The sequence below is a fragment of the Stomoxys calcitrans genome, chromosome 1 (assembly GCF_963082655.1).
Source record: "Stomoxys calcitrans chromosome 1, idStoCalc2.1, whole genome shotgun sequence".
Lineage (NCBI taxonomy): Eukaryota > Metazoa > Arthropoda > Insecta > Diptera > Muscidae > Stomoxys > Stomoxys calcitrans.
Window position 1 is genome coordinate 163972281 of NC_081552.1, and position 15577 is coordinate 163987857.

Genomic DNA, 15577 nt, shown 5'->3' on the forward strand with positions numbered 1-15577 from the left:
TATGATGTTTGAGTCCAAAATCGTTGACCTATACGTAAGCCCGGTTTTGTTCAACTTCCATTAAGTTTTTATGTTTTTGGAAATAGAAGACCAAAATTCCCGGGTACTCGGGAAATGGAAAATTTTTATTCTTGTTTTCGTAGGATCATAAAAACCCGGGAAATGCAAAACCCTAGTTGTTCGTCAAAAAGTTCTGAAAACGATTATGCTTGAAAATGAAGAAGTTACTGTTGTTCGTTAGGATGTCGCTGATTTCCTCAACAGGGGTCATAACAGGACACGATGCTCTAGGCCGTAGGGGAATACCGCACAATGACTTCTGCAGGAGTTGTCTTAATGAGGATGAGACTATCGAACACTTGCTATATTCATGTCCGGGTCTGCAGGGACGCAGGCCCTTCTCTCTGGCGGGGCGGTTATTCTTCGATCTGGCTGATCCTGCGAATGCACCTTTGGGAAGTCTGAAATTTTTTGACGGGCGGGATGGTTCCTCCTGTTTCTTTTGTTCGTGTATGACCTCTGGGTATAATCCAAGTTATCTTATTTATCTTCTCTTTCTTTCTAGGGTATCACAATGGGCCAAACTGGTCTCCGAGTTAACTCGCCTATGGTGGACAACCCATTCAACATTACCTTACCTAAACTGCCAGAAGTTTCGAACGTGGTGGATATGGCGGTCCATAACTTGAAAAAGTCATTCAATTGCAATCAAAATGTGGATTGAACCTTACCGAACTTTATACGATTTTACTCGTTGCCTTTAAATCCATTACATTTTTCGTAAATAAAATAGAGGTTATATACCAATTTTCAGCATGCATTTTGCACAGACCAAATTTGTAGTTTTCCCATACTTGGTACAATTAACCCAGTGTATGTGTGGAAATTAACTTCTTTATCGGTCCACGCTAATACTTACGTTCATTAAAAGCCTCGGAGCAGTATATGCCACATAGCAATTGAAAACTTCCAACCCTGTTTCGAGTAACTCACATGAGAATCGCTCCACATCACTGCCATATATTTTTGAAACGTTTTGCAGGGCGTATGGTTTGGATATGCTAGGAGATTCGACATGTTTGAGCAACGACGACGACGACGTCAGCTGTCACAGATCGGTCACTGCATGTGTGCACAGCCGCGACCAGTCGGCAGTTCAGACATATCATCCATATGAGTCTGCGAGTACGATGACGTAGCTGGCTTGGACGTCGCAGTCGTAATTGTTTGTGCTTTTCTTCATTTCGCTTAAAACGTGCTGAGTAATGAAACAGTAAATCATTACTGTGAGAAACGTGAAAACGGCAACAGCCAGCACACGAGACGATCAAGTTCAAGTTTTTTCCGTTTATTTTTGTATTTTGTTATTTTGATTGGTGTGTTTTTCTTTGGCTTGATACACATTTTAAGTTCCCTTTTTTGGTTTCCCCGTCCTCCCCTACACAGTGTGTTCACTGTAATCGGTGTCTTCGAATTGTATTTCGGTTTCCATTACTGAGTTTGGTTTTTTTGTATGAATGACGATGGCTGGCTGCCTCCGCGCGATGTGATGTTCTCGCTTGGTTTCTATTTTGCAGTGTTGTTCACAAATGTTTTGCCAATATCCAGCCGTGCGCCGCATTTGCTGATGTTGCGGTCGCTCAATTGCAAAGTTTGTTTACGACGCCAGCGGGTCTCTCCCTCTCTATGTGTTTAGTGTTTGCAAAACAAAAAAAAAAATAATATAAAAATATATATTGGCTAATTCCATTGAAAAGGATTTATTTCCAAAAAATGGAGTGTGTTTTAAATATGTCTCAAACAGAAATACGTATTAGAAAATGGAAGACAAAAGCTTAAGAGTAACAAAATACAAGAAGAACCCAATAACAGAAAAAAAACAGTAACAAATACTACCCATGTCGTCAGCAAGCGGCAAACAATTAAAGACCATCATCATTGTAAACATGTGTGCCCAATAAGACGTTGAAAAGACCCATATCCGCGATCGATTATCACAAAAACAACAAACCCCAAAAAATTAGCCTCCAGCCACGTAAAAAGCAAATAAAGAACGTCGCAGTGTTTTATTTCTACCCGATGGATAGACAAACGGCAGTGGGGGAATATTAACGAGTGGAAAGTTTTCTTGTATCGACGTTGCCATTGCTCTGTCATTCGGTCGGTATGTCGCTCTGTCGGTCTCTCGTATATGCGAATTTTGTTTTTAATTTTTGTGAAGCTAAAAATAAAATTTCATCACGCGATTGATTTGCGAAAAAAACGTGCAGAAAAGAATAAAAACGATCGCCAGCTTTAAACGTACATATCGTCATCTGAAATGCAAAATAACTTAACATCCAAAACTTTCCTAAATGTATTGCTGATGTATGAAGCGTAAACAGGCTGTTTACGCTATTCCGTACTCCTATTGTACATTACCTGCGAAATAAACTTAATGACTAACAAGCAAACCCAACAAGGTGGATACAACATGACTTTAAAAGTACTCGCCTTGGATGCCATGAGAAATTTAAGGGGGGTAATACACAAATAAAGATCAAGAAAATTTTAGTAAACTCAAATTTAGAAACAATTGAGTGAGTGACGATGTTAGTATACCCTTTATAGTAACTTCATGACTATGTTCGAAATGCCTCAAAATATTGGTCCAAGGTCTGGCGTTCTTGTCTTTGGCCGAATATAGTTAGCCGCTTGAGAGCCTTGCACAAGAACTTGTAAATAATGTAGGCCTGCTGAGATTAAAAATAGGTCCATATAAAGGGTAATTTTTTATGAGCTATAGGAAAGTTTTTCAGAAAAATTCATGAAATCTTTATTTTAATCGATAGCATGGTCTATATAATTTAATGTTTGCAGATAATTCCATGCAAATGTTGACCGCGATAGCTCTTCAAATAGCCCATCCGCTTAGTCCAATTTTGTAATACCCTTTCCAATATTTCCGCCGGTATCTCACGAATAAATGCTTCAATGCGGTCTTCCATGCATTCTGCTAAAAATTTATACGAACTTAATTAAGTTGAAGGGCGTCTTTTTTTTTAAATACCAAACTTTTGTCAAACCACCAAAAATTAAAGCTTCTAGGAACCGAACAAGGATAATCGACAGACTGGTTTATATGGGAGCTTTTTCAGGTTATACACCGATTTAGACCGTACTTGACACAGTTATTGGGAGTCGTAACAGAACAGTACATGCAAAATTCCAAAATCGGAGAAAAATTGCTGCTTTTAAGGGCTCAAAAAATCAAATCGGGAGACCGGTTTATATGGGAGCTGTATCAGGTTATAGACCGATTTGGACCGTATTGGACACAGTTGTTGAAAGTTATAATGGAACACTATGTGCAAAATTTCGGAAAAATCGTCAAAAATTCAGCCAAATTGGACAAAAATTGCGGCTTGTAAGTGCTTTAGAAGTCAAATCGGGAGATCGGTTTATATGAGAGCTATATCAAGTTATAAACCGATTTGAACCGTACTTCGCGCAGTTGTTGGAAGTAATATCGGAACACGACATGTAAAATTTCAGCCAATTCCTACAAGAATTGCGGCTTGTAAAGGCTCAAGAACTCAAAACGGGAGATCGGTTTTTAATGGAGCTATATCAGGTTATATACCGATTTGGACCGTATTAGGAACAGTTGTCATAAGAGAACACTATATGCAAATAATCAGGCAAATCGGACAAAAATTGCTGCTTCCAGGGGCTCAAGAAGTTAAATCGGGAGATCGGTCTATATTGTAGCTATATCTAAATCGGAACCGATATGGTCCATTGGCATTCCCCAACGACCTACATCATCGGTCTTTTGGGCCGGAACGAGCTTGCCCACCTACAGGAGCTCGACGTGGATCGCCACCTACTCATGAAAATGTTGCTACGACGACAACAACAATCTACATCAATATCAAGTATAGCTGTACGCGTTCGACCGCTATCGAGATTTCGACAGACGGACGGACATGGATAGATAGATTCAGAACGTCGAGACGATCAGGAATATGTATACTTTATGGGGTCTTAGACAAATATTTCGAGGTGTTACAAACAGAATGACTAGATTAGTATACCTCCATCCTATGGTGGTGGGTATAAAAAGAAGGTACTTCATATTTATACTCCCGATTCGTTTAATTTTTGTATTGACTTTAAAAGTCTGGATTTGCCCACATGTTTTGTCGAATAGTCGGGAGTCGGAATACCCACAGAAAGTCGGGATAATCCCGACCATCTGACAAGTCGAGTTCTGGGTGTCGGGGTACAGAGATATCCCAGGGAATTGCAAAGCGGACGAGCTTGCAAGACTAAGAACGACCTTACATTTTCCTGGGGAACTGGAATTTGTGAGTATGCCTCTAACGAAATGTAAGCTAGGTCTTCAGGCTCAAAGGGCAACGAATGATATGTGGTCACAAAGTGGAGGTTGTGAACTAAAAATGTGGTTAATTATGTGGCTAAAACTAGGCTTGAAGATGTCTACCGCTTTGCTATCGCTGGCTAGAGCGGACGTCTCAATCATTGTGTGCGTCATGACAGGTCACTGTCTGATCGAAAAATATGCCGACATGATTTAAAAGAGAACACACACTTATGGACATTCGAAAGTCGTTATGCTTTTTAAAGCGATCAACGGCGGTTCAACGGCATCTTCTTTCTCCTGGTCCTGTGGTGTCACATTATAAGTAAGCCTGATGGCAGATTGTCACTTAAACCGAACCTAACCTGCATCAGGTTATGGACCTATTTGGACCAAACTTGTCATGACTATTGGGAGTCAAACAAGAATGATCATGCAAAATTTTAGCTAGGAAGTCTTAACTAGAGATGGTTCATATAGGAGCTATAAAAGGTTATGGATTAATCTACGCCATACTTTACATAAATATTGGAAGTCATAACAAAAGTCATTCTGCAAAATATTAACAAAGTCGCTTAAGATTTATATTCTCTGTGAGATTAAAAAGTGGAAGAGGGAGATTAGTTTATATGGAAGAGACGTGCTTTCGACAGACGAAGGGACACGGCTGGACCGATTTCAAAAGCCCGGAAAATAATAATAAATAAATACTTTATATGGTCATGGACCAATATTTCAAGGAGCTACTTAATTAGTGTACTCTCATCCTTAGTTAGGAGGAACAAAAATAAATAGCCTTACGCACTTTTGCATTTCAACTGGCGGTACGTAATTCAAATGAACAATTTTCTTCACGCAACTTAACTCATAGAACTACAAATTTTGTCATATTTGTTGGGAGTTCACGTGGTATTTGACTAATCGTTTCCTAAAAATTGTGATGTCAACGATTCCACTTTTATTTTAGCTATTGCCAATACCATCGAGGAACTAAATAACAATCAGAAAACGAAAATTTTTTGAAAGTGTGCATGGAAATTCATACATCTGAGCTGAGCTGGAGTAAGTAAAGGGTAAGTAATAGACGTTTATTTATTATATAATAAATATATAAGATATTATAATATATCTTCCGCATCAGTCTAGTGTTTAATTAATTTCTTGTAACGCAAAACAAAACTGAACTTTTAGTAAACACTAGATAAAACTAGAAATGACATCTACATGATATATATTTTATTTACAGCTGATTGTTGTTGTTTTAACAAATGCATTTGCTTCTGAGTTTATTTAAAAAATAAACTTATTCGTGATAGAGTTCAAGCTTAATATATTTGGATGGAAAATCACAATGGGCTATTGTTGGCGACCTCAAACACCTCAAAGCGATCAAAACGTGTATCACATCAAATCTTTATGAGACTGGTAGCTTTGGCAAACGCCATGATGGTATTCCAAATAGCTGCAACTACACCTGAAAAGGTTCGGCGAATGAAAGCTCGAATTTAATGAAATCAAAGGATGGAGGCCATCATAGCGCAGAGTTTTGCATGTCCGCCTATTACGCTGAACATTTGGGTTCGAAAATTTTCAGCGGTAGTTATCCCCTCCAAATGCTGGCGACATTTGTGAGGTACTATGCCATGTAAAAACTTCTCTTTAAAGAGGTGCTGCACTGCGGCACACAATTCTGACTCGGCTGTAAAAGAAGGCCCCATTTCATTTAGCATAAACTTGAATCGGAGAGCACTAATTGATATGTGAGGACCAATTCGTAAACTCCCAAAATGATCGAACGGCCACCTGATTCAAATGATAGTTTTGGCAGCTACAACTGCCCATGGTCGCTCTTCAGTCGTTTTCATAGAGCCTGGCGTCAAAGTATATGCGGCTTATTATCGGGAAAACATTTCGAAAGTAATTTTGGAGCCGTGGGCAGCAAATATTTCGGTCCTAGATCATAGATGTAGGAACAAAAACAAGACAAGGTAAAAGTGGTCATGTCAGTTTATGAATTCTGAAATTTAGACTCATCAATTTATCTTTGCGGTATTAAGAGAGCATTGTAAGTGTACGTAACTTTTAAATTTTTTTCACTAAACAGTTCTGTGTGCTAAATTAGAATTGTATTTAGATATAGTATCGGCTATCCGATATGCTCAAATTGTTCACACTTACTGTGATTGCAGTAATCTTCCTTTGAATGTTACTTCGTTACTGATAGTTTGAAGATCATGTGGGGCTTAGTTCCAAAGCTGAACGGCGAACATAAATAAATGCCATTGAGAGACTAAGTCACGGTATATCATTGGTATAATTTTTTTTCACTGTCGGCCCTTGCAAATCTAATTCTCTCAAATAAATGAGATGGTATTTGTGTATGGATTATCTTATGTAAATAGGTCATAGAACTCAAGAGCACGTCAAGAAATGAAACTTCATACAAAGACGTCGATTACTGACATGTGGAGTCACTTCGACAAAGCCCATAAACATATTGTAAACAAGTTTTACAACAGTGTAGTTCACTGTTGTGAAACGTATTGATCTTCCAATGTGAATCGTATTTAGCAAATGGTTCCAGATCGTGAGAAGACGAGGCTATTACTGAAAGGCAGTAAGAAGGAGGTCAGTATAGCTATTGGTATCATAACGGGACACATCGGACTACGAGCTCACTTATTTAAAATCGATGCGGCAAGTGATAGCATGTGTATGGCATACGGGGAAGATGATGAGACGTTGGAGCATTTCCTTTGTCATTGCCCGGCTTTCGCGTCTAACAGATACCGGCACTTAGGTGGAGACACAATACCAGACATGAACCAACTTAGGGGATTGGTATTGAAAACAATTAAGAATTTTGTAAGTAGCACGGAATTCCTAACTTAAAATTTTCTTTTTAGAGGTTACTTTATAGTTTTTAGAGCGCACAATAAGCCGATTACTGGCTTAGGTGTATGGTCATAGTGGCATGTGGCGGGTTAATATCTGCACCCTCTTTTCAACCTAACCTAACCTAAGGTATATTTGTTTATTCGGATCATACATAAATTGAAGCTTCTAAGGGCTCAAGAAATCAAATCCGGGGTGCGGGGCTACTTGTGTAGACCCGCATGTCATTCGCATACAGGTGCGCCTTTCCAAATGAGAGTGTTTTTTTTACTGACAGCCAGACAGACGACTTTAACGTTCCTGGCGATCAAGGATACATATACTATCTGGGGTCTTAGACCAATATTCCGATGTATTAGAAACAAAATTACCAAGTTAGGATACCCCCATCCTATGGTAGAGGGCATAAAACAATAGGACCTACAATTTACTACGGGGCACCTCTTGAATAACAGACAAGGTATTAGACACAGATAAGCTTGAAACCAAGTATTGTATACGATTGGAGAGATATGACATGATTAAATGAACAGACGAAGAGACACAAGTAAAAAGGCGTTAAGTTCGGCCGGGCCGAACTTTGGATACCCACCACCTCGTGTATATACGTAAGCCACCTTTCATGAAAATCCGGTGAAAATTGCATACCTTATGTCCCATAACAGTTATATAAGTACGAGTCATTGTTCAATTGTTGATATACAAATATTGGTCTTTTTAGTAGCTATATCTGAAAAAAAACCGATTTGAACCATATACAACATAGATGTCTAAAAGCCTAACATAAGTCAATGTGTTAAATTTCAGTTAAATCGGATTAAAAATGCGCCTTTTTTGGGACTTTTAATCGAGATATCGGTCTATATGGCAGCTATATGCAAATCTTGATCGATCTAGATCAAAATGCAGAAATATATGGAGGGGCTTGACTTAACTCTCTGTCCCAAATTTCGGCAACATCGGACAATAAATGAGCCTTTAATGGGCCTAAAACATTAAATCGAGAGATCGGTCTATATGACTGCTATATCCAAATCTGAACCTATCTTTCCCATAATGCAGAAGTATGTGAAGAGGCTTAACTTAACCCACTGTTCCAAATTACGGCGACATCGGACAATAAATGCGCTTTTTATCGGCCTAAGGCCATATATCGGAGGATCGGTCTATATGGCAGCTATATCCAAATCTGGACCGATCTGAGCCAAATTGACGAAGGATGTCGAAAGGCCTAACACAACTCATTGTTCCAAATTTCAGCAAAATCAGATAATAAATGTGGCTTTTATGGGCCTAAGACCCTAAATCAGAGGATCGGTCTATATGGCAGCTAAATCCAAATCTGGACCGATCTGAGCCAAATTGACGAAGGATGTCGAAGGGCCTAACACAACTAGGGGCTGCATCAAGATATAGTCCGATATAGCCCATCTTCGAAATTAACATGCTTATGGACAAAAAAAAAAAATCTGTGCAAAGTTTCAGCTTAATATCTATATTTTTGAAGATTGTAGCGTGATTTCTACAGACAGACGGACGGACATGTCTAGATCTTCTTAGATTTTTACGAAATTTTGTGTGCTCTCATGTAGTACTCTTAAAATAAAAATTTGGTATCCAAATTTCGGATGGGGTACCTAGGGCGGCCTCCCCACCCTAAAACCTACCAAACAAATCTAATATCCAAATGTGGGACCACGTTTCTGGGGGTCCACCCCTTCCCCAAAACTCCCCCCAAACAGGACTTATTTACTGACCATAGGAATATGGGGTTTAAATAAAAGGTATTTAAGTGTAGAATTCGAATCTGATATTCAAATATGGGACCAAGTGTTTGGGGGCCACCTCTCCGCAAAAACATCTCCCAAAGGGCACAAATTTACGACAATAGCAATATGGGGTTCAAATGAAAGGTCTTTGGGAGTAAAGCACGAATCTGATATCAATATTCGGGAAAAGTGTCTGGACCCACTCCACCTGCACAACACCAACCAAATAAGAAGTATTTGCTGACTATTACAATATGAGGCTCAAACAAAAGGGTTTTTGGAGTAAAACACAAATCCGATATGACCAAGACCAACTCACTGAGTATCCGCCCATCACCCAAGCCGGTTATGTTTGCCGACAATGGAAATATGGGGCTCAAATTAAAGGTATATGGGAGTAGACCCTGCATCTGATATCAAAATTAGGGACCAACTGTCTGGTGAACGTCCCACCACCATAACAACCTCCAAATAGGACATATTTGCTTACCAAGACAATTTGGTTCAAGGTCAACTCACTGAGTATCCGCCCATCCCCCAAGCCGGTCATGTTTGCCGACAATGGAAATATGGGGCTCAAATTAAAGGTATTTGAAAGTAGACCCCGCATCTGATATCAAAATTAGGGACCAACTGTCTGGTGAACGTCCCACCACCATAACAACCTCCAAATAGGACGTATTTGCTTACCAAGACAAGACAAGTGAAACTAAATACTTACAGTTGTTAGGACCAATACCCCAAGCCGGACATATTTGCTGACTTTTGCAATAAGGAGTTTAAATGAGATTAGAAAATGAATTTGATATCCAATTTTGATGCCGATGGCAATATGGAGTTCAAATAATTGATATATAGATATATAAGAATAGAGCACGTTGCTGATATATTTTCCGGGCTTAGTGTTTGGGAGACCACCCCAATCCCCAAAACTTTCCTAAATCGGACACATTTACCAACCATGTCAATGTGGAGCTTAAATTAAAGGTATCGGCGGGTAGAGCAAAAATTTATACCCACTTTCGGGATCAGTTTAATGGGGCTTTACCCCTTTCCCAAAATACCCAACAAGCAGCAATTTTTTACTGACCATCGCAATATGGGGCTCAAATAAAGGTATTTGGGAGTAGAATACGAATTTGATAACCTATTTTGGGGTCATGTGTTTGGGGGACATTTCATGGTGTAAACTTCACTAAACCAATGACAATACGGGGTTTAAATAAATGGTATTTGAAAGAAGAGCACGATGCTGATATTTTTTCAGGGCCAAGTGTCTGGGGGACCACCTCACCACCGAAACACCCCTAAATCAGATATCATGAGAATATCGGGCTAAAATAAAGTATTTTAAGAATGGAGTACATCACATGGGATTCCGGGAAGGCATTTATGTTGTTAAAATATAATAAATAAAATAAAATAAAGCGATATACTATTTTCGTAGCATGGTATTTCACTATAAGTTCTTTAATTGTCGAAAATAAATATTCCAAGTAAACGTTTGTTCCATATAAAGTAAAAGAAGGCGCAGCTGTTGGAAATGATCACAAAACACCTCATGTAAAATTTCAGCCAAATCGGATGAGAATTGCACCTTGTAGAAACTCGAAAAGTCAAGACCCAAGATCGGTTTATATGGCCGCTATATCACAACATGGACCGATGTGGCCCATTTACAATCCCAACTGACCCACACTAATAGGAAGTATTTGTGCAAAATATCAAGTGCCTAGCTTTACTTCTTCGAAAGTTAGTGTGCATTCGACAGGCGGACGGACACGGTTAGATCGACTTAAAATGTCATGACGATCAAGAATATTTATACTTTATGGGGTCTTGGACTAATATTGTTCCGTATAGACTCAAAAACGGATGCACCGATTTTCTTGAAGTTTTCACAGATGGTAGAGCTTGACCTACCGGCGAAAGAGGGTGCTTAGTTTTTTGATATTTTAAGGGGCGGGGGTTTTTTGGAGTCAAATAACCTGGGGGACGCCCCATCCCACAACTCACCCCAATGGACATGTTTACCGATTGGGACAATACAGGTACCAAATAAAAGCTATTTAAGAGCAGAGTACGAACTTGGCATAAAAATATCACCCTAAGTGTCGGTGGGTCCCCACCCCAAAAACACCACCCAACAGGACACTTTTATTGCTTTGAGCAATATGGGTATCAAATGAAAGGTATTTAAATGAAGAATACAAATTTGAAATAAAAATTTATTCCTTGGTGTCTGAGGGGCCCCTCCACCCCCAAACCTCCCAGCAGGACATATTTACCGATTGGGACTGTTTGGAACTCAAATAAATCGGTGTTTGGGAGTTAAATACGAATATGGTACTACAAATTGGGTCCAATGTTATTTGAAAGAACAGTATGAATATGATATTTAAAATTGGGTACAAGAACCTAGGGAGCCGTCCTAGGCCCAAAACAGTTCCATAAGTGCCGCCAAAAATCAAAGTGGACCTATCAGGACAATATGGGACTCAAATGAAAGTTTTCGGGAGTAGAATACGAATATGGTGTCAAAAATTGATTCCAAATACCTAAAGCGTCATTCCAAAAGTATCGCGCAAAATGTAAAGTGGACCGATTGGGACAATATGGGATTCAAATGAAATGTATTCGGGAGTAGAATACGAACATGATGTCAGAAATTTAATCCTTGTACCTAGGGCCTTAAGCACCAAGCTTATAACGCCACCAAAAGTACCGCCCAAAATAAAAAGACGGATCGGGACAAAATGGGACTCCAATGAAAGGTATTCGAGAGTAGAGTATAAATATGATTATAGAATATCAAAAATTGTAATTACCAAGGGGCAGGCACAAAACCATAACCCAATTGGGCATATTAGACGATCATGATAATATGGAACTCAAATTAAAGACATTCAGAGGTATATCACGAATATGATACTACTACTAAATTTCCCATGAACAGTTCACTAGAGAACTGGGTATATTTCTCTCATATAAAGCTCAATAATAATAATATGCCGTGTTCGAACGGCGTGCCGCCTAGCGACACCACTTGGTAGAGAGGTTTTAATATGGCAGGATACCTCACAAATATAGCCAGCATTAGTAAAGGGATAATCACCGGAATTTGAAACCAGGCGTCATAGGCGGATAAGCTAACCTCTGTTTTTCCGCGGTTGCACTTTGTTTGTTCGGAATTGATTCAAAAACGGCCGAAACTCACGAAATTTTGACAGAGTTTAGCCCCCTGTGAAAATAGAGCACTTCAGTTTGTGATATCCGCGAGGCGTCGGACTTTCTCCCTAACCGCAATATTTAAAAACGCTAGATCTTGGAGATGGGTGCACCGATTTATTCCAAAAACTCTCGCCCCATCCCATAAATCACTCCCAAACGGACATATAGGCTGATTGGGACAGCTCTATTTCCCGGCGGGTACCCCACTCAAACGAAAGGTGTTTGAGAGTAGAATTCAAGTTTGGGTCAATTCCCGGGGAATCGCCCTACTCCAAAATTATACAGCAAATGGACATGATACCAAACGGGACAACGGGATTCTAATGAAAGCCATTTAAGAGTTAAATACGAATTTGGACCATTTGGGCTGCAAATACTTATTGGTGTAGCGTAGCACACCGAGCCAGCTAGTATAGCATAAAACCGATCCCCTAATTTGGCATTATATCATATATTACTTCATACATTCGTCGATATCTTTATTATACCCTCCACCATAAGATGGGGGTATACTAATTTCGTCATTCTGTTTGTAACTACTCGAAATATTCGTCTGAGACCCCATAAAGTATATATATTCTTGATCGTCGTCTGTCCGTCCGTCCGTCCGTCTGTCTGTCGAAAGCACGCTAACTTCCAAAGGAGTAGAGCTAGCCGCTTGAAATTTTGCACAAATTCTTCTTATTAGTGTAGGTCGGTTGGTATTGTAAATGGGCCATATCGGTCCATGTTTTGATATAGCTGCCATATAAACCGATCTTGGGTCTTGACTTCTTGAACCTCTAGAAGGCGCAAGTCTTATCCGATTGGAATGAAATTTTGCCCAAGTATGGTTCAAATCGGTTCATAACCTGATATAGCTGCCATATAAACCGATCTTGGGTCTTGACTTCTTGAGCCTCTAGAGTGCGCAATTCTTATCCGATTTGAATGAAATTTTGTACGACGTATTTTGTTATGATATCCAACAATTGTGACAAGCATGGTTCAAATCGGTTCATAATCTGGTATAGCTGTCATATAAACCGATCTGGGGTCTTGATTTCTTGAGCCTCTAGAGGGCGCAATTATCGTCCGATTTAACTGAAATTTTGCACGTAGTGTTTTGGCGTTACTTTCAACAACTGTGTTAAGTATGATTTTAATCGGTTCATAATCTGGTATAGTTGTCATATAAACCGATCTTGGATTTTGACTTCTTGAGCTAATTGAGCTCGCAATTCTCATCCGATTTGGCTGAAGTTTTGCAAGAGGTGTTTTGTTATGACTTCCAATAACTGTGCTAAGTATGGCGTAAATCGATATAGAACCTGATATAGCTGCCATATAAACCGATCTGGGATCTTGACTTCTTGAACCTCTAGAGGGCGCAATTCTCATCCGATATGGCTGAAATTTTGTACAAGGGCTTCTCTCATGACCTTCAACATACGTTTCTAGTATGGTCTGAATCGATCAATAGCTTGATACAGCTCTTATATAAACCTGTCTCCCGATTTTGCTTCTTGAGCCCCTAGAAGCCGCAATTCTTATCCGAATGAACTGAAATATTACACAATGACTTCTACAATGTCAATCAGCATTCATTTATGGTCCGAATTGGACTATAACTGGATATAGCTCCAATAGGATAACAGTTCTTATTCAATATTCTATGTTTTTTTAAAAAGAGATACCGCGCATAGAACTCGACAAATGCGATCAATGGTGGAGGGTATATAAGATTCGGCCAGGCCGAACTTAGCACGCTTTTACTTGTTTTGGGTTAATTTTGCACAGCATCCATTGGGGTATCTACGGTTCAGCTCGAAAGAACTTAGCACGTTTTAAAAGAATGTCATATACCATACTACGACAATATATGCTCCTACTGCAAATGTCGAACCATTTTCTTATTAATAAATAAATGAAAATAACTTCTAGTCCAATGTTGATAGCGTTCAGGAAAAATTAAAAAATCCCCGTACGAGAATGAAATGCTTTGGAAAAATGTATCTTAAACCAGCTACTAAATTCTTTGAATGGTATTAAGGTGTTATTTAATTATTATGTGATCTTATTTAAAAGAAATTCTTTGAATTGTTGTTCTCGGATGCTTCAAATTGAAGTTTTATCATTTTCTCTGATACAACAGTAATCAATTTAAAGTGAAATATATCTACAACATGACTAATGACACCATGCTACATAAAATAGTATTCTTGTTTCTACTATCAGTGCATAAATAGTGAAAAAATTCTGAGCGGAAATTAGTGTTTTATATACATTAAGTATGACAACAACTATTTAGGGGATTAGAATTAAAATCGAAAGATTGCTCGCAATTTTCGAGCTTTATCTGTTTATATACATATATTCTAAGCCAAATAGACAGATAGATATACAAGGTAGTTATACGTAAAGAAGAAAGTATTTTTGCAACATTTTCCCGAAAATTCGCCCCAGGGTTATCGTTCTGGATAGAAATCTGTAGTCGATTAGACCATCAAATGCATATGTATTCTTAATAGTGTTTTTGGTCAACATACAATATATACAAATTATTACAGAGCTTATTAATGAAATTAAAGTGTTGTAGTCCGTTTAGTAAAATTTTTCCAATTTCAATTCTGTTGCTTTGTGTTATCTAAAGATATCTTTATTAGCAAAAGTCAACTTAGGTTATTTTTATATTTGCGTTGAAAGTCAATGGTATGTTTTTTTTATTTAAAAAAAATGCGTAATGCATATGAATCTGAGTAATGAAATTCTGAAAAAAAAACAATTGCTATCGTGTTCCTTATAATTCAGGTGAAATACATTAACTGTGGCCGGGGTAACCAATAAAAAACAGCCAATGATCAATTGTTTTATGTGCAATACTTCGATAAAATAAATTGAAGCATTGTAATGATATGAAGTCATAAAAGCCTAATCATTATGACCTCATAACTGAAGTAATGCCAACTTCAAGATCAATATTTTCAAATATTTTTTTTTCAAGATAAAGCCAAATGAGTAACATTTTTTAATTAATTTGAGCAAATTTGTTTAGAGGCAAGGTGAAAGAAGTGCAACCTTAAAAATACGATTTTCATAGAAATCAGGTTTGAATTAATGCAAGCGAAGTACACTTAGTATACAACTTTTTTGAAAATGAAACCCTCTACGGATATAGAGATATCGTATGAACTGGAAGTAACAAGCGGAATTTGCATACCTATGCCGGCACTGTGCACGAAAATAAAGGCAAATTGGAGCTCAAAAAATCACTTTTTGAGATTTGTTTTGTGAAAAACTGCATCTGGACCCATCTGAAAACTTAGGTATGGCGCTATGC

The 15577-nt window shown here is 38.5% G+C and overlaps 1 protein-coding gene across 8 annotated transcripts in view; it reads left to right on the forward strand.

Moving 5' to 3' along the window:
* Window positions 1-1288: 1288 nt before the first annotated feature.
* The window catches only part of LOC106094741 (anion exchange protein 3), a 189428-nt gene continuing 175139 nt past the window's right edge, over window positions 1289-15577 (forward strand). For 5 of the 8 annotated variants that reach the window (XM_059362994.1, XM_059363009.1, XM_059363013.1 and 2 more), the window contains exons 1-2: window positions 1289-1376; window positions 5331-5436. The gene's annotated coding sequence lies outside the window, so the exon portion shown is untranslated. Of the gene's footprint in view, window positions 1377-1434; window positions 1652-1749; window positions 2165-5253; window positions 5273-5330; window positions 5437-15577 lie in introns of those variants that run through there. The other 3 variants (XM_059363004.1, XM_059363001.1, XM_059362995.1) reach the window with 3 other exon arrangements.